General features: G+C 44.6%; 1 protein-coding gene across 3 annotated transcripts in view; it reads left to right on the top strand.

Moving 5' to 3' along the window:
* Window positions 1-18,615, top strand: part of foxp4 (forkhead box P4) — a 191,372-nt gene that overhangs the window by 95,269 nt on the left and 77,488 nt on the right. The window contains exon 1 of one of the 3 annotated variants that reach the window (XM_027279841.1): window positions 2,708-3,449. The exons of the other annotated variants lie outside the window; for them this stretch is intronic. The gene's annotated coding sequence lies outside the window, so the exon portion shown is untranslated. Of the gene's footprint in view, window positions 1-2,707; window positions 3,450-18,615 lie in introns of those variants that run through there. 3 annotated transcript variants of the gene reach the window in all.

The raw sequence follows: 18,615 nt of genomic DNA on the forward strand, positions 1-18,615 counted from the left end.
CATATGTGTGTTGTTCACAGGTACAAGAGATATTATTGAAATACAACCAGCCCTGAGATAGCAGTGGTGTTTTTTTTTTGAAGCCACAGTCTTCTTGTTGTCTTTGCATAACCACATAGGCTGCAGCGGTATGTGTGTGTGTGTGTGTATGTGTGTGTGTGTTTGTTTATGCGAGTGTGTGTATGCAAGCCTTCCCACTTTGTCTTTATTTGTAAACATGCACACTCATATGTGCACTAAAGAAGGCGTGGGCACGTTCGTGAATGTTTGTATAGCTCGGTTTGTGTGCTGCTTTCCCACTCTTCCTCTGTTTATTTGTATACGTGTGTGTGTGTGTGTGTGTGTGTGTGTGTGTGTGTGTGTCTTTGGGTTTTCGCTCTCAAGGCATTGTGGGATTTCTGTGGGGGTTGTTTGTAAACATCAACAGCAGTAAGTTTTATTTTATTGTATCTTTATTTTACGACATTATTCCCAGATGGCAGCTTTTTTTTTTTTTTAATGCGCCTACCACACATTCTGCGCTCCCTCACCGCGCCACATGTGCTTTTGCTCTCGTACGCAAACAAACAACACGCTGTGTGGAACTGATGCGCTCAGGAATGAGCACACACACACACACACACACACACACACATGCATTGGGCGGAAATAGCCTCATTTTTTAATCAATCCCAAATCCTGCGTTTAAAGGATCAGATTGAGTTATTCAAGTTTAGTGGCAGGAGCTTTTTTCTCTCTTTCACCGGCTCTGTGACACTGTGGGTGAGCTCTCCCATATTTCTCTTTAATTAAGCCAGGGAAAACCTTGTAGTACAGCCAACCCAGCTCATGTAGCCACTTATGTTTTAATTTAATTACCTGTCCACTTTGATAATTATTCCCCCTGATTAACAGGGAGAGAAGGGTTCCTAAATGGGAATAGAAGAAGGGGTGAGAGGGCCAAACGGCGTTTTTCTCCTTTCACCAAGAACAAGAATGAAGGTGTTGACTTAAGAGGTCCAAAACCAGCTCTATTTTGATCCGGTTTCATACTTGGACTGCTTCATCCCGGGCCTGGATTGGATTTATTTGGGCCGTGCAGACCACAACACACACAAGTCCTACTGAGTTTCCAGTGCTCTGATTTTTTTTTAATTTTTTTTTTTTTATGCAGCCATTCGGCCAAAAAAGACAAACAACAACCAACAAATCATGGTTCCCCAAACAGGCGAAGGCGGTGATTGATATCTTTAGCAAAAATGTCAACAGTTACACAACAACAAGCAGAGGGATGATTCAGTCTCTCTTCTTCTTTTCTTGTCGTGCTTCTGGTTTTCCAGGATCCAGCTTGTTTCGAGGTAACCGTGCACACACACACACACACACACACACACACACACACACCTGCTGTCAGCTCCACTTCTGAACTTTCTCCTGCACAATATACCGTCTTCTTTTTTTGTTTTTTTGTCGATCAAACTTGAAAGTGCAGCAGCCACTTTAAAAAAAAAAGCATCACTCCTCACCATCCGGCCGCTCATATTAACGCCCGTCAGTTCTCCCTCTCAGATTTATTGGAGACATTTTACAAAGTGTTCCTGGCAAAATCGTGGCAGGTTTAGGAGGAAGAGGCGAGCAAGTGAGAGAATATACGGCTTGCCCGAACACACACACACAAACATTTGCACGCATGTAGACACACACACACACACACATGTATTTTTAGTGGTATTGATCGTGCTAATGAACGTGTTGTGATTTACTGCAGTCATGGCCCATTGTTGGGTGGCGCTGTGATGGACTGCCATCATTTTCCAATGGTAAAAGCTTCGATAGAGAAGAGGCAGGAGGGCATTATTCCAATTATTCCAAGATCTTCTCATGAGTTATAGCAGCCTCTTTTTTTTTTACTCACTTTTTTTTTTCCTGCTGCGACAGGTATGATGTAATTTCCAAATTTCATCAAAGACCGTAATCTCAACACTGATTATGCTGTCAATTAGTAAATGAATGTGGTGCTGCTGCTGCTGGTGCTGGTGGTGGTGAGGGTGAGGAGGAGGGGGGAGGTGGTGGTAATAACTCTGCAAAAGGAGTTGTCAAGCTTCCAAAATACATAAAGGACATAGTGAGGGGGAGGCAGACAGTAAAAATTGTCCAATCACAATATAACTGTCTATTTGCAAGGAAAGAGTGAACCCACTTAAACTGATTTTGCACATATTTTTTTATTTGTGGAATACAGCATTTCTTAAGTTGTAAGTGTAAATCTTTTTTTTTTTTTTTTTTGGCATCAATCGATTCAGGAAAAAAAAAAAGATGAAAATTGTATCTTAAGGAAGTCTGTCAGGAGCAAAACACAAGTTATTCATACGTTTTAACTTTTATCATAGAGGGGCATTTATTTATTTACCAATACAACACATGGGGAAACAATGTAAATACATCTGAGAGTGTATGGAATCCAAATGTTTAATAGTGGACTGGTTCATGCTTTTGTTTCTGACGGTTTCTGAAGCTCAAACTCTGTGCAGGCAAACATCTGTTCCTCTCTGCCTCCACAATAGCACAACTCAGCCGGGATGCAAAGAGAGGTCAAAAGATCAGTGCCTTCCCCTCACACACACACACACACACACACACACACACACACACACACACACACACTCACTGAGAGAGAGAGAGAGAGGGAGGGAGGGAGACACACAGAGAGAGAGAGAGATACCTCTCACCGGCTGCTGTTTTCCTATTGTGCGCCAGGGCTTTGCGAGTATAGGGGCAGCGATGAAAACGCGCACCTGCTTTAGAGGCATTACGGTAGCGCAGCAAACTGTCCCCCTCGCAACACACACACACACACTCACACTCCACACTCGTGTACACACACACACCACAGCGCTGGTGATTCAACCCCCTGATTTCCAGCGAACGAGCAAGCAACAGACGGGATGCCAAAAAGTGAGGACCGGTGGAGAGGTTGTTCGCGCTGAATTCAGCCTCTTGAAGAGATAGCGGAGGAGGGCAGAGGCGAAACCAAAACAAGGCGAGAAAGCTGCGCTCTTTCTCCGCGGCAACTTGCGCACAGTGCCCAGAGTTTTTTAGCGGCAGTATTGTTCTGACTTCACTCCAGAGGGGCCACTCCGAGGAGCGAGGACGCACACAAAAGGGAAAAGGAAAGGACTAACGAGCACGCTTTGTCGTTTTAAAGTAATGCTGCTGCGGTCTTAGATCCTAGATCTCTCTGTCTCTCTCTCCTTCTCTCTCTCCTCTCTGTTTCTTTCCAATTTTTTTTTTTTTTTTTTTTTTTTTTTTGTGTGAATTTTTTCGTCCCGTCGGTTTGTGGTGTCCCCCTCTTTTTGTCGCCGCGAGAGAGAGTGGACGCGCCGGGGGGCTTCGAGGAGCAAGAAGCGGGGCTGTCCACATGGTCCAACCACTGGCGTGAAAGTTGACTTCTTCAGAAAACAAGAGAACAGGTTGATGCATTATCTACACTTTCCTTCTTAACCCCCCCTCCTCTCTCTCTCTCTCCACAACACCACCTTCTTCTTCTTCTTCTTTAAAATCTTTTCAGTCTTTCCTTCGCTCTGTGCTTCCATCTCACACACACGTTAGAGAACCAAAAAAAAAAAGGAACTTTTCCTCGCACATTGTCGGCGAAACTCCCACAAAGTCTGCCTAATAACATAATAGGGTATTAGAGAGTATTACAGAGCGGGGCACACACGGAGTTTTCCTCTTTCAGACTTTTCCTCCGTCCATGTTTCACTTTAACTTTTTCTTTTCTCGCTGGAGTGTTGAAACTTATCAGGCACGTTTCTGAAAGAAAGAAAGAAAGAAAGAAAGAAAGAAAGAAAGGAAACAAAATCCTCTTTGAAGTGTTTGAGTAAAAAAAGAAAAATGGACGGTGGAATAAGTTTAATTCGAGCGCTTCGACACTTTCACACGTGTTTTACGCACGCAGGCAAAGAAAGAAAAAAAAGTGCTTTATGTCCAGTGCGCATTTATTTATTTGCGTAAAGGGACGTTCATTTATTCAGACCTGTAGAAATCATAGACTAGAGAGGACTGCTCATGGAAAAGTGTCATTGTCCGAAGTCTTAACGCTCATGACACAACACACAAGTTTTTTTTTTTTTCCAGCCCTCTCACAGGTTAGGACTAACTAAGATGTCGGGAATGGACGCAACAAAACATGAACTTTGCGTCCCTGTTGATAACTCTTGTTCAGGGATTTGATAATAAACACCGACCTTAAGTTATGTGCTGATAATTTCACCACAGCCGTCTGAACGCTTTGTCATACCTGTTTAACTCCCAGCCGTTAAACACTCTTTAAAATTCCCTTTTTTAAGTTTTTTTGATAATTAAACAAAAGCCTTTAAAATGCCACAAAAAGCGTCCATACATCCCTCAGCGAGGAGAAAGGACTCCTTGTCTTAAGACAGACACACAAAAAAAAGCTTTCTTGTGGACATAGTCAATAGGTCAGGAGACAATAGTTTCTTTTCAAACGATTTTGACTTTTGAAATTGGAACCGCGTTGTGTGACCTCTTTGAGTTTTTTTTCTTTTCTGTACAATCTCTTTTGGATTCAACATAAATGACAATGTGCAGCTGAGTGTGCGGACAGCAGGGACGGCGAGGGGAGTTGTAAAAAAGTTTAATTCCACTTTATTCCAACGGATCGGAGCTCGCAGGGTTTGTCAGATCATTTAGTCGCATTGTGACGCTGATGCGTTTTTCTCTTTTTCATAATTCTCAAATGAGAGCGTTTGCATGAGAACAAAAACGCACTTTTTTGCCGCTGAAATATAGAAATATTCCCTCATATTTCGAGTTGACTCGGGCATTATTATAAATTTAGAAATTGAGGGGGTTGAATCCTGCAGCAGAACCTCTGCATGACCCATGTTTTCCCTTTTTCTTTTTGCAGTCATAAACCGCCTGAAAGTAGGCCTGCACCGCAAAGGAAAATCATCTTTACCTCCTTCGAGAAAAAAAGAAGGAGAAACTTATAATCGGCACTATATATATATTTTATTTTTTTCCGTAAAGACAAACTCGCCTTTTAATTCGCCTAACACCAGAATAAGCTGTGAAACCTGAACTCGCTGTTCTCTCTCTCTTTAAAATCAAACTCATCAAATATCAAACAGCCTGAACATCCCCGCATGTCAGGAGGCTTCAGGTCCCGCATGATGGAAAAGCAGCAGACAAAAAAAAAAAAAAAAAGAGTGAGAGATGAAATGACAATTAATTGCTGTTAGTTGTCTGTCATTGAGAGAAAAGCATACAGGCCGTGTGGGTGCACACCCTGACACGGGCATTATTGCCCCGTGATTGATGGGCGCTGGGGCATTTGGCATAATTAATTTTATTTACTGTGTCCTCTCTCTCCTGTTGTGTGTGTGTGTGTGTGTGTGTGTGTGTGTGTCCCACCCCCCCTCTCTCCCTCACCTCCCTCCACCTTACCCCACCCCTCCTCCTGTCCTTCTCTGTGGTGGCATTTCCGCGACGCGATGACACACTTTTAATTGCACTTTAATAGAAGATCCAGCGGGAATGAAAAAGCTCTTCATCACGTTTTATGACCTTGTCACGTTTTCTGGTGTCAGACAGGAAAGCAGGTATTTTGTGGTGGGCTCGGAGCCCCCCCACCCCCAGGTGTAAAGTGTATGCAGAATTAAAAACCATTAAAAAAAAACAAAAAAACTTTTATTTCACCTGCACAATGAGCTTCATAACAAGCTGCATATTAATGTTTTTTTTAATGTCCTCACAGCTTCATGTCGAGGTTTTATTTAAATATTTAAATCAGCAAAAATCAAATCAGAATTTAAGGATGTTTAATTTGTTATTTTTATCTAAGACATTAGAAACTGTCTGATTATTTTTTTTATTTGCATATCAGCACACCTGGAGCAATTTATGAGGGTGGAAATAATTGACAAGTGTGCTGGCAGCAACCCTCAGTGCATCCAACTCTCTTCTGCAGCTGATATGATAAATGTGCTGAAAAGGTTTTTTAGAAATCTGTAAAAAAAAATATATAAATATATATACTTCAGTCAGTTCAGATTATTAAAATTTAATTTAAAAAAATGAAGATCCTTGTTTGCTGCATGTTTTTTCAGCTGCTTATAATTCCTCTCCGGAGCACGTCTCTGTTAAAACAAGTGATGTTTGGAGTTTCCAACGAAGCACAGGTCACCACAATTTAGTCATTTCTACGGTTTTAATTAAAATGACCTCACATGCATGATAATCACACGCAAACCTCCAAAAGAAAACTCAGGGAAGAAGAGAAGAGCGAGATTAGGGATGGAGAAAATCTCTTTTTTCTTTTTCTATTTTTTAAATGTTGCTTCTATTTCAGCATTTGCCATGAGTGTGGACTCGGTGTAAAGTTCTCATTTCTGTGTAGTGCTTTGCTCGTTGATAGGCTATCACATCGGTGACAGGCTTTTCATCGAAATATAATAGGAGACATTGAACAAAAGAGGATTTGAGAGGCAGAAGTAGTTATTTGGGTAAAAAAAACAGAAAAAAAAAAGGAGAGTACGTGTGCAGGAAGCCAGAGGTGTCAGAGACAGATTGACTCTCTCTGCTCTCTGTCGGCTATTGTGCGTCCGTGTCTGTGTGTTTGCCTCAGCGTTGCCACCTTTTTTCATCTGACTTGCTTCAACACTTTTCCTTTCCTTTGCTTTTTTCTCCCCCCCTCCTCTCCTCTCCTCCTCTCCTCCTCTCCTCTCGACAGCTGTGTCTTTTCCATGTCCTGTTTTGTTTCACTGTTTGTAAGAATTGCTCGTGTACTGCTGATTTTTATCAGTTTCAGACCCTGTTCTCCGACAGACTATTGTTTTTCTGTTATGCTTACTGACACATTACTTAAAAGATGGTTTTCAGCTCGGGCCTTGTGTATAGTGACTGCTGTTTTTTTTTTTCTCTCTCTCTTTGCCGGTGTGTGTGACTCGTCTAGAGACGGGCAATAATGGCTATGAATCCTCATGCGCTTTGAAAAACCCCCTTCAGCAGGATTAAAAGCCACCAATATGATTGTGTTAGTCCATAAACTCACTCAGAGAGTCCTTACCTCCAGCGTGAGCGCGTGAGAATGTATGTGTGCAGGGAGTGTATATATCTGAGTGCGGGAGTGTGTGTGTCTGCAGGAGTGCTTTTTTCTCAATTCACCTGTCCTGCTCGAGTGAAAATGGCCGGTATTTGAAGTTTTTAAATGTCCTGTGCGTCGGTAGTGTTGATGGCTTGCCTGTCCGTCTCTCCATCTCTGGCGCTCTCTCTTCATTAAAGCCCTCCTGCTATCCCAAAACCCACAAGTCTGAGTGGGCTTTTGGCTCTAAAGTGATGTTGAAGAGCGCCCGTATACGACTCTGCTATACATGTAAGGGTTTGACCCCGTGATAGATACTCACGGGGTTTACTTCTATTGCGGCACTTAGTGCATTACCTGCTTTAAAAAGCTGAAATAGTTAAATTTTCAATATCCTTTAGATGGGCTTTGAGGAAAAAGCAAAAAAATATTGCCGCGCAGGGAGCGAGAGCGTGTTTTTTAAATGGAATAATTTCAAGTGTTGGTCCTGAAGCTGCCGTTTATTGCAAGATGTGTGCGCAAACTGTAATCTGCTCTGGGCTTTTTCAAAGTGGAAACACTGCAGGAGCAGATATTCTACAGGTTGTAAGGACTGTGTAATTATGTGTTGAGTTGCAACACATTTTAACGTACTGTATCATTGATTTTTATGGAATGAAATGGCTCCTTTTTTTTCTCTTAGTGATCTAAAGAGATGGAAAATACAAACCTACACGTCGCCTTATGTAATCAATGAGTCGCGTTCTAATAGCAATTACAGGCTGGTTCCTCTTTAAAATATGTTAATGAAATATAATCGACAAATTAATGGATTAAACGAAGGTGTTATTCTTCATGGGTTGCCAGCAAGTGGGGCAATGTTCTGCTTGTGTATTGAAGTGATTGACTGCACGGTGAAACTGCCGCCACATTGCTTTAGACTGAGGCCTGATTATACATGTGGTTCTAATTGAACCTGTTATTTAGCAGAGGTTGAGGGCTGAATACGGGTGTGTGTGTGTGTGTGTGCGTGTGTGTGTGTGTGGGTCTCTGTGTGCGTATAATAAATCCTGCACATTTTTCAAAGATGAGATGTGTTTTTATGACGGGTCAGGAGGCTGTGTCATGCAGGAAAGTCTGCAGGACAGACGAGAAGCAAAGCGGGGAGATGCCTTCAGCGGTCTTTAGGAAGCTGACCACCTGTGAGACGGAGAGAGGAGGCGGTTGTTGCCTTTTTTCTTTCGCCCCTTTTGTGTCTTTTTGAACGGAGCTGTCATCGCGTATGTGGCGACAGCAAACCCTCGCAGCCCCAACTTCATTCTTTAAAAACGTACGCACTCCTCTCCCTCTGATTGATAAGGTAATCATTTTGCCTGACACAGTGGTTTAGCCTGTGGTCATTAACATGTCCGTGCTCTTCAGATGAGTTTTTCTATGTGTGTGTGTGTGTGTGTGTGTGCATGAGGAGGTTGGCTGGAAGGCAGGCCGACTCTCAGAGATGTTCCTCCAGCTCCACAGAGCACCGGCCCATTAACAGCTGATGGATGTGGGAAGGAGTGACCCAACAGCTCAGAGCGGAAGAGACTGTTTCCTATGGGCAGGGAGGGGAAAGGGAAACACACACACACACACACACACACACAGAGATAGAACATATGAGTGAAAGGCTGGTAGGAGCGAGGGAGGGGGGAAACGACAGCGCGATGGGGTTTTAGGCGTGGGTCATTATAGCTGAGGAAGCATTAGATCAGCCTCTCCAGAGTGCGCTTGGCACCTGAGGCCACGGCTGCAGCTGAAGGAGAAAAGGGCTGTGGCCGCCGAGTCTGGGGGAATGAGAGCAGAGCGTTGAAGTCAGGCAGTTGGAGCGATCAAGTTTGATTTCACAGACTGAAAAGAAAAGAGAGTCACACGGGATCATTAGGTCAGTGGCGCAGGGGCAGGTGGAGCAAGGCGAAAGATGGTTTCGAGCCGAAGCAGAAAAAAAAAAAAAAAAAGAAAAACCCTAAGAGAACGCCCGTCGTGTTCAAGCAGAGCATCTTCATGAAAAAGCTCTCATCGGTCGTTGTGTCCCCTGCTAACTCCGCATTGCTTCTGACAGCTGTATTTGTGTTATGGATTTTCCTTCACTCTGTCCCGTCTCCCTTTCCTTCTCCCCTGCCTCCCTCTCTCTCTCTCTCTCTCTCTCTCTCAGTAGTCAGCTCCCCTTCCCCTCCGTCGCCTCCACCCTTATGACCTTTTGTAAGCACTTCATCAGAGAGCCGTTGGTGTTTTCTAAAGCGCCGCGACAAACTGACAGGGCAGCCGTCAATCGAGCGGGTGGGGGGGAGAACCGAGGGAGCAGATCAGTTGGAAAAGCTTCGCTCAGAAACAACAATGTGACTAAACTTTCTGCAGCGCCGCTTTAGTGTGTGTTGGGGAAAAAGGGATGGCTGTGAAGGGTAGGTGACAGCTGTGAAGCGCCAGACTCACAATGTTATGGATATGCACACACAGAGGCGCACACACGTGCACACACACACACACACACACACATTTTGCACATTTCATAAAGCGTCTGACTGTAAAGAAGCGTTACGCAGCTCTTGAGTGCTCGTTTGTCCGTGGTGCTGCGGCGGTAAAAATCTGCCGAGCGGACAAATGAACGCTCCGATAAAACGCTGAGGTTCACAGAAGAAGAAGAAGACGAAGAAGAGGAGGAGGAGGAGGAGGAGGAGGAGGAGCGCTCGGGGGGGGGGGGTCCATAAACTCAGCTCGGATCTGATTTGAAATCACTTTCTTACCCTCTGATGTAAACACCTCCAATTCAGATTTGATCAGACATCAGATCTACCATTAATCTGATTTATTTGAGCATTTCTCTCTTTTTTCTTTATTTTAAAATTTGCATTAGAATATTTGAATTTCTTCATGACTTTAACATTAACATATCATGATGGGAAATTAGCGATGCAGTATTTCTCCACCCCCCCCTCCTCCCTCGTCCTCATGTTCATTGCGATCCTGGACCGGGGAGGTAATAACCATTTAAATGCATCTCATTATGTTTTCTAATCCGTAAAGTATCAGGGATGTTGGCTAACGCAGGCAAAAGTGAGTCTGGAGCGTTGGCGCACTCTTGCTCTTTTATGGTATTAGTATTTATGGTATTAGTTCCGGGGGACATGGGATGCCTACTTAAGCTATTAGCATGTGAGGCGCCGTGGGATGATCCATCCCCTGACAGGACGAGCTGTTAACCAGTGTTAAACCAAATCACAATAGGCTGCCTGGGTTGACAGATTGACAGAGCTCGCTCTCACCGCTCGCTCGGTCCTTCCTCCTCCTTCCTCCTCCTTCCTCCTCTGCTGCTGCTGAAGATTCGTTCGTGTCAGAGCGACAAGAGCTTTGGGGGGAATTTTGTTTTCCTAAAAAACTTCCAAGAAGAATTACTGAGCGATAACGTCTACTGTAAATATGATGAATGTGATTCCGCCCGTAGCAAACACACTCTCCCTGTGTCTGTGCTTCCTCCTGCCCTCAAGGTGAAGAGGCTGCACAGGCTTTGCCCAGTGGGGAGCAGACACTATGGCTTCTATAATGCCCTTTCAGAGAGGAGAAGGGAGGGGAGGCAGGAGGAGAGGATGGTGGCTGCTGCAGCCGCTATCGGGCGTCTTGGAGATTGCTCACAGACAAGAAGGATGCTGTTCTGCCTGTGTGTGTGTGTGTGTGTGTACTTATTGTGTGCGTGCATGTGTGCGTGCGTGCGCGACCACAATTAACTGTCAATCACCGGCTGACCCCTCCACCTCTCTCCTCCTCGGACAGAATTCCTCAGGTTTTAGGTTCTTGTTTTTCAGACGGCTGTCAGAGGGGGAAGAAGAAAAAGCAAACAGGTCGTCACTTTCCCAACTTGCGTGTGTATTTTCTTTAGTCATTTCACAGTTCTGGAGAAAACACACTGCTCTCTGTTATTATTTTTATAGATTGTTTTATCTGAATCACAGACAGAAAACTTCTTCTTGTGTTTAGCTGAGCGCTGCCGCTTCATCCGCGGCTGTTTTTTTTGTTTTTTTTGTCCTGCTCTGTGGCGGCTGCTCGCTGGGCATTGAAGCTCTGTGAGTGTGTGTGTGTGTGTGTGTGTGTGTGTGTGCACATGCACATGCACGTCTGTGTGTGGTGGGCATTGTTGACCGAGAGACATCTGCCACTAGATTATACCCAGCTGTTATCTGAATAATTGTGTAATCCCCCCCTCCCCCACTCCCCTCGCTCCCTCCCTCCCTCTCTTTTACTCCCTCCTTCTTTCCCTCCCTCTCTCCTCCTTCTCCTCCTTCGCTCCCCTTCTTGCCCCCCACCCCACCACCACCACATCCCTTCTTCCTCACACTGATGAGACGGCGAGTGATGAGTCTCTTTTCTGTTTGGCACTTTCACGAGTGTTTACGAGTGTGTGAGCTTGGCGTGTGTGTGTGTGTGAGCGAGTGTGTATCTCCGCAGCCCCTGGTCACCGGTCGTTGTCTGACATTTGTAGAAGGATTTCAGTCCTACCTCCCCTACCCGTCTCCCCCCTCCTGCACATGCACACTCACCTCCCTCCGCTTCTCCTCCCCTCCATCCCTCCCTCCCTCCCCGTGGCTCTCGGGGAAATAAAAGTAGCCTAATCCTGCCAGATCAAGATTGCTGTCCACCACAGCTTTACCAGCCTGTGAATTAGAGCCAGCTCTCATGTTCCTGAGGAGAGAGAAGGCAGAGAGTGTGTGTGTGTGTGTGTGTGTGTGTGTGTGTTTGGCTTTTGAAGCAGTGTTAGCTGTGTTACCGGCCCGAATGTTGGTCAGGGGGTGAGAGGGAAGGAGAAGCAGATAGAAAGCACTGCAAAACAAGAAGAGGAGACCAGCTCAAAGTGGGGAAAGTAGTGTCTGGATGAGCTCGCTGTTGTAGCCAAGGTAATTTTCAAATGACTCTTAAACAGGCCGCATATGATACTGCTCAAATATATTCACTGTTATCAGATGTCGTGTTAATTAAAAGAAAAAGTTTTCTAGTTGTTTTTTTCTTCCATGTGCCGTAGTTTTTCTTTTTCAACTTCAATGCATCAATTTAAGTTTTAAAATTGCCCCAAAAAAAGAAAAGAAAAAATGTCCGCTATTTTTTTCTTCTTTTAACAATTAATTAAAACCATTTTTTCCCGGATTAAAAGAGAGGGGGAAAACATCATTCAGACGCAGCACATACTCACTGCTTCACTGTATCTACAAAGGCACAACAGAAAAACAGGCACTCCCCCTGTTTCCTGACGACTCACAATGACACACGTAAACTGAAAAAGACAATTTTATCAGTGCTTTTTTCCTACACGGATTTTTAATTTTATTTTTTTTTTGTATCGGTGAAAGATGTTTGTGTGTCAGTCGTGAGGCTGCACACACACACACACACACACACACACACACACACACAGCATGAGTGCCTGCAGTTGCCAGGGCTGCCTTCATTTCTGGTCCGTGGTTGGTCGGAAAGTGTTCTTTTCCCTGTCGGAGCTCCGATAGTCACTCTCGCTGTCTCTCTCTTTTCTCCTCCTCGCCTCTTATTCTGTTGCACTTTCTCCTGTCCATCCACTCCCCTCCCGTCCATGCTCTCCCTCTCTCCTCCTCTCCTCCTCTCCCCGTCATGCCTGTTGTCTCTAATTATCACGACTCTGTGTTCCCTCAGCCTCTTCATTACATCCAGGCTGTCATCACAGTTTACCTCCAACATTTGCAAACCTCTCCTCAGGCCCCGTTTCAATAGGAATCATTTATTCTGTACGAGTGAAACGACAAGACTCGATGCAAGGTCGATCAATAGCCCTCTCTCTCTCTCTCGACAAGCTGCTTTTTTGAATTATTATTTTTTTTCCAACAGCAAATTGAAAACATCGTTCAAAAAGAAACTAAACTAAAGATTTTCTTCTTTAAATCTGTTTGTGAAGCAGAAAAATATTTTTGCCGGCTTTGAATGCAAGCAGGGAACAGATTCATAATAATAATACTGATCTGTAAACTTGCTCTCACAGAATTATATTCAGAGCAGGAATAATGCGTCGAACTATGTTGATACATTTTGCTTAGTTCATTTTTTTTGTTGTGATTATCGAGTGCGATGTGTCCCTGGACAAAAACATTGGACTCACAATGCGAAACTTCTCCGACGAAAACAACAAATCACACGAAATGGAACTTTTTATTTTACTCATTATTTCGTAGCTTTGATGTTTTTATAATCAGCAAGTTACACAGGCGTATGTTTATTTCTTCAAGGACTGAGGGCGTTTTATTATCAGGTTGAAAGTATGGCCGTTTGGGTTGTTGGATTAGCAGACACCACAATGCCGACTTGCCCAGTGAAGGTCAGAGCTGCTGTATGCAACCTGTAGCTCTAATCGGTGACTTCTGCTGCTGCAGGTTTCCATTGTCTAAAGGTCAGTCAGGAACAGTGCATTAGCCTTGGAAAGTAGTGAGCATAAACGAGGGAGGGGACTGAGGGAGGAACGAAGGACTAAAGTACAAAAAAAGAGGACAGGAGGGAGGGTGAGTGGCAATGAAAACCCTGGCATGCTTCGTGGTGTCAGGCAGGCGTTCGGGCTTCTTGGGGGCTTTGTGAAAAGTTTGCCTGTGAAACTTTTGCTGAAGGCTGGGTTTGGTTTTTTGAGCAGGCTCCCCCAGGGGTTCGCTCGGAGAGTGGGTGGAGGGAGGAGGAGGAGGAGGAGGAGGAGGAGGAGGTGGGAAGGGAAGTGAGAAAGCAAAGAAGAGGAGGAGGAGGAGGAGGAGAGGGGAGCAGAGCAACAGAGACCAGGCATGCCGTCACAGTTGTCCGTTGTAACGGCGCACAGGCCCTTAGTCGCTGATCTAAGAAACACAACTCCTGGCTCACGCCCCCTCCTTATCCCTCCCCGCTCTCTTTCTCTTCTCCGCCCTTTTTCCCTCCATCCTCCCTCCTCGCCGCTCGGCCTCTTGCTGTCTGTCTCTCTCTCTCTCTCTCTCTCTCTCTCTTGGCTTTCGACAGCTCTGCGCTGCGGTTCGAGCGAGCGCTGGTTATTAACATACAGTTTGCATTAGTGGAACAGTGGCTAGACCTATTTGCTGGTAATGAGGATGGGAGGGGGGGGGGGCCGTGCTGTATAGTAACTTGTTTGACCTCTAGTGGCGGGGTCAAGTTCATCCTGAGGAGGTGTAACCCCCCACCACCACCCACCTTCAGCCTAAACACATGACTGCACCGTGGGGGGAGGATGTCGGAAGGAGGAGGAGGAGGAGGAGGAGGAGTGCACCGAGGTGGCCCCCTCTTCATCCCAAATTTGAATCTCTCATCCCCTTCTCCGCTCTCTCCTTCCTCTCCCTTGTCCCCTCTCTTCCCACAGGGTTAATAGAAGGGGAAATTGATAGTTCTGTGTGGTAATTGTGGCTTTGAGAATTCTCTGTCTCCCACGGAGAAAGATGAGAGCAGCTGTACCAAAAGACAGGATGACGTGTTGTAAGAGAAAGAGAGGGAGAAATCTGGGGAGAGAGAGGCAGATGGAAGAGCAAATAGAGCCCCCCCCCCTCCTCCTCCTTCACCCCCTCTGCGCGGGGGTCTGATTGGTTGATGAGAGAGCGCGTTGATTGGTCGATGATGAGCCGAGATCTCTGCGTAACTTTACTAGCCGGGGCTCTAATAATCATTCAATTCATTATCCAATCAGAAAGACTCAGCACAGCGCTCCGTATCCTCACTGATTCTCCTTTTTTTAATTCTCCTTTTGAACCCCCCCCTTCCCTCCCTCTCCAATCCTCCCATACCTCCCAGAGGAGCCAGGGATGGACAGATGAGTGGAGCGCACTGTATCTGTTTGGTTCTGCTCTGCTGCTCGCTGAAGTAGAGAGAGACAAACTTATATTCCACCGATGCCGGCGCTGAATGGACTCTCTGCCTCCCTCTCTCCTTCAAGAGGGGCTTTTCTTTCCCAGGGGCAGAGCTTTATAATTAGTCTCCTTCCAGAAATAGAAAACTAGTTTTCTGAGGTGAAGTCACTCTCTGATGTGTAGTCTTTAAAGCTGCAAATTCGAATTGATACAGAGCAGAGTAAAATCTATTATATATATATATATATATATATATATATATATATATATATATATAATCGTGAAAATCAATTTTCCCCGCGTTGTGCCACTTACTGGTGCCTGTTAATTTTTACAAAATAAAAAATCTTTAAGGTTGCTAAATGAACTGACTGAGACATTTTGTCTCTGTACTAACGCCGACTTGTTTTAGTTTCTGCCTTTAGTTGTTTAGTCTCAACACAGGCCGCCCCAAGGCTGTCACCCAGGCAACGTTACATGCGTGCGCCCGTGTTGTCCTTATATTATTTCATTCTCTTTATTGTGTCGTGAAGAATTGTCACTGTATTCATTTCTCCTTTTGACTTTATCTCTGCCTCGGTGCTGTTTTTCTGCCCTGTTTTTCCCACCTCTTGTTTCCTCCCCTTAAGCTCTCCCCCTCTCCTCTCCACTCCGCCTCCCCCCTCCTCTTTGCCGCTCTCCTTTTCTCTTCCCCTCTTCCCCTCCCCTCTCCTTTCGCTTTCTCTGTCCGTTAATGAGAATGTGTTAACGAGAAAGAAAGATCTATTGGGTATAGCACAATTTATCAGAAAGGCAGAGGTTTGGAAAGAAAAAAAAAAAAGGCGGCGGGCCCTTCAAAGAAGTCCTATTCTTGTGGTTGTGAATGTTTGATGAGACAGTGAAAAGTTCCCCCTCTAACGTCATGGTGTCTGAACAGAAGAGAACAGAACCGTTCTAATCATGCCGCACAGAAAAAATGACTTCCAACCCGATTTAATTAACTGATAAGAAACGGCTTCAAATTAATTTTTCAAGGATGTAAGATTTTGATTAAGAAACTCCTAAAAGAAATAGACGAATAATCAATTTTTTAATCAACTTACTCAAATGGTAACTGGTTAATATGATAATTCTAGCAATTAGGGCAAATATTGTCGAGCAGCAGTTTCTATGCATCCTGTTAAAGGAATTATAATATCTTTACATCTAATTATCATGGTTATTTAATTTTTTTGTATGGCTACCTCTCAATTTTACCATTCGTTTTTTTCATCTGCCATTACAGGGATAATGAAACGAGAAGTTGGAAAGTGTAATAAGATGAAACTTTTATAAGGGGCCGACCTGAATGGGGCTTTTCACGCACCCTGATTAGATAGATATTTAGGAGAAGGGAAAGGGGAGTTGTTCAGAATGACATTATTTCTGCTGGTTTTACATGCAGAGCTGAGATGGATCTTTTTAGATGTATGATTCTTTTCTTTCGTCAGCAGATTAAAGTAGCTAATAGCTCCTGGCTTCCGTGTGTGTGCGTCTCCTCTCTTATTCATAAGCAGGTAGGCCTGGCCGTGAATATGCTCGCCCCATTTCTAATCCGAAAAAGTTTGAAATCATCTATTCAGTCTGAAGAGAGAGAGAGAGAGAGATTCAGCTTTGATTGAAGGAAAGATCGTGCCGTTCACCTTCTAGTGGCCATAAGATGTGTATGTATGTGGGTACCTATGTGCATGTGTGTGTGCGTGCGTTTCCCTAATTGGACAGGTATTGTAGTGGAGGTGAAGAGGGGCCAGTTGAAGAGAGAGAGAGAGGAGGGAGGGGGGCACGGAGAAAGAGCTGGCAGGGGGTCCGGGGCTTTAGGAGAGCAGTAGTTCCTTACTTCAAAGAAGGCTTACCGAGTGGACAAACGCTAACCCCGCTCGCATACCTCTGCAAAACCACACACTCCACATTCACACACAGTGGCTCTTTTGCCTCTCATGAGATGAATATCCATCCCCTCTCACACTCCTCTCTCTCTCTCTCTCTCTCTGTGTCTCTGCTGTATCCCTCGCTCCCCGCACGCCGAACATCAGTGGAGTCGTGCGTTCAGAGGGAAATATTGACAAAGCGTTTGGAGGGATAGAACGGTTCCTTTAATTATATGCTGCTCTTATGATGCATGGTGTTTCTGTCTGGCTGCTTCCTCCACACACACACACACACACACACACACACACACACACACACACCGTGTGAATAGGTTCTTCTGTGCATAGAACCCGACCCCCCCCCCCCTCGTATTGAGCGTTACATATTCAATTAGCAAAACGCATTAGCAAAAACTTGGCATTTGTTGTTGTTTTTTTTCCCCCCCCTCCTCGCTCAGAATTAATGGTTTTGATATGCTAATTAGCGGGTAATTTAATTTCAAAAGGCCTCAATTAACGGCAGCGTTGTGGACACGAGGAAGTTAAGCAGCATAATCTAATTTGCATTAGTAACGAGCAGGGAGTAATTAGTCTCTAATTAGCCACTTCAGACAGCACTTGTGTTTACTTTCCTAATGAAGTGGAGGGGCTTTTTTTTTTTTTTTTTTTTTTACATGGAAGCCTCTTTGCATGTGTGTGTGTGTGTGTGTGTCTGGTTTTGGGGGGGGCAGTGGCATATGGCTTACAGTTGGGCTCCAGTTACACACATGGGTACCCCCCCCCCCCTACATACACACAAACAAACACTGGCACACAGATGAACACACACAGGGTCAGACCCGGCTGTCTTATGTGTTTGGGCGCAGTAGTTTTCAGTCCATTGAAACATCTCTATGAGCTCGCTTACACATACCACGAGGGATTGATTGTGCGTTTGAGGGTTTTTTTTATTTTGATGATAGCATTTCTCCTGGTATTATTATTATTTATTTTTTTTGTGCTGCAAGAGCTCGCAATATTTTCATATTTCCTTTTTTGTCTATCCAGGCACTTGCTGTAGTCTTTCCAGATTCTATATTTTTTTTGCATCTTGGGGTGTATAAACTTTGTTGTGTTTGAGTGATGACGTTACAAACCATAGTTGCTGGCCGACCTAATGCGTGGGTTTATTTCTGGGATACGGTTGACAACGTAGCAAAACAGAAAAAAAAAGCTTAGATAGATGGATAGATGGATAAACAGACAGCCCCGTGGTGCGCTGTGTTTTTATTCTTTTTCATTTCATATCTTCTTAAATGATTTTGGAGAAATATCCTGAACGGCGCTCAAGGAAAATAAAGCGCGCAAAATAAATACAACTGTTTCTTGGATGAGCGTTCCAGTTGGAACTTTTCCATTCACAGCCATGTCAAAAACAAGTTGAAAACAACAGGCTTCCTCCTGGGCTTTTTTTTTTTTTTTTTTGGGGAAGAGAGATAGGGTGGAAGGGTTGCAGGGGGAGCAGCATAGCGGGGTTTTAGGGAAGGGGTGTGGTGTGGTGTGGGGGGGACAAGCAGCTGCCCTATTAGCCCAAATCTGTTGTTCAGAAGAGGTGGGAGGAGGGTGGAGCAACACCACTGAATTTCCACAAAGGAAAGCACACACTGTTTTCCTCACTTTGTGTGCAAAGAAGGCTATATTCTCCGATTATGCCACAAATGAACGTACGTTTAACCCCCATAACACCTCTTTGGGTTCAGATCTTGTTTTTTTTTTACCCATAATCCCGTGCAAAAGGACAGAAGAGACCATTGGGACCCTATTAACTGAC

The sequence above is a fragment of the Larimichthys crocea genome, chromosome VI (genome assembly GCF_000972845.2).
Source record: "Larimichthys crocea isolate SSNF chromosome VI, L_crocea_2.0, whole genome shotgun sequence".
Lineage (NCBI taxonomy): Eukaryota > Metazoa > Chordata > Actinopteri > Sciaenidae > Larimichthys > Larimichthys crocea.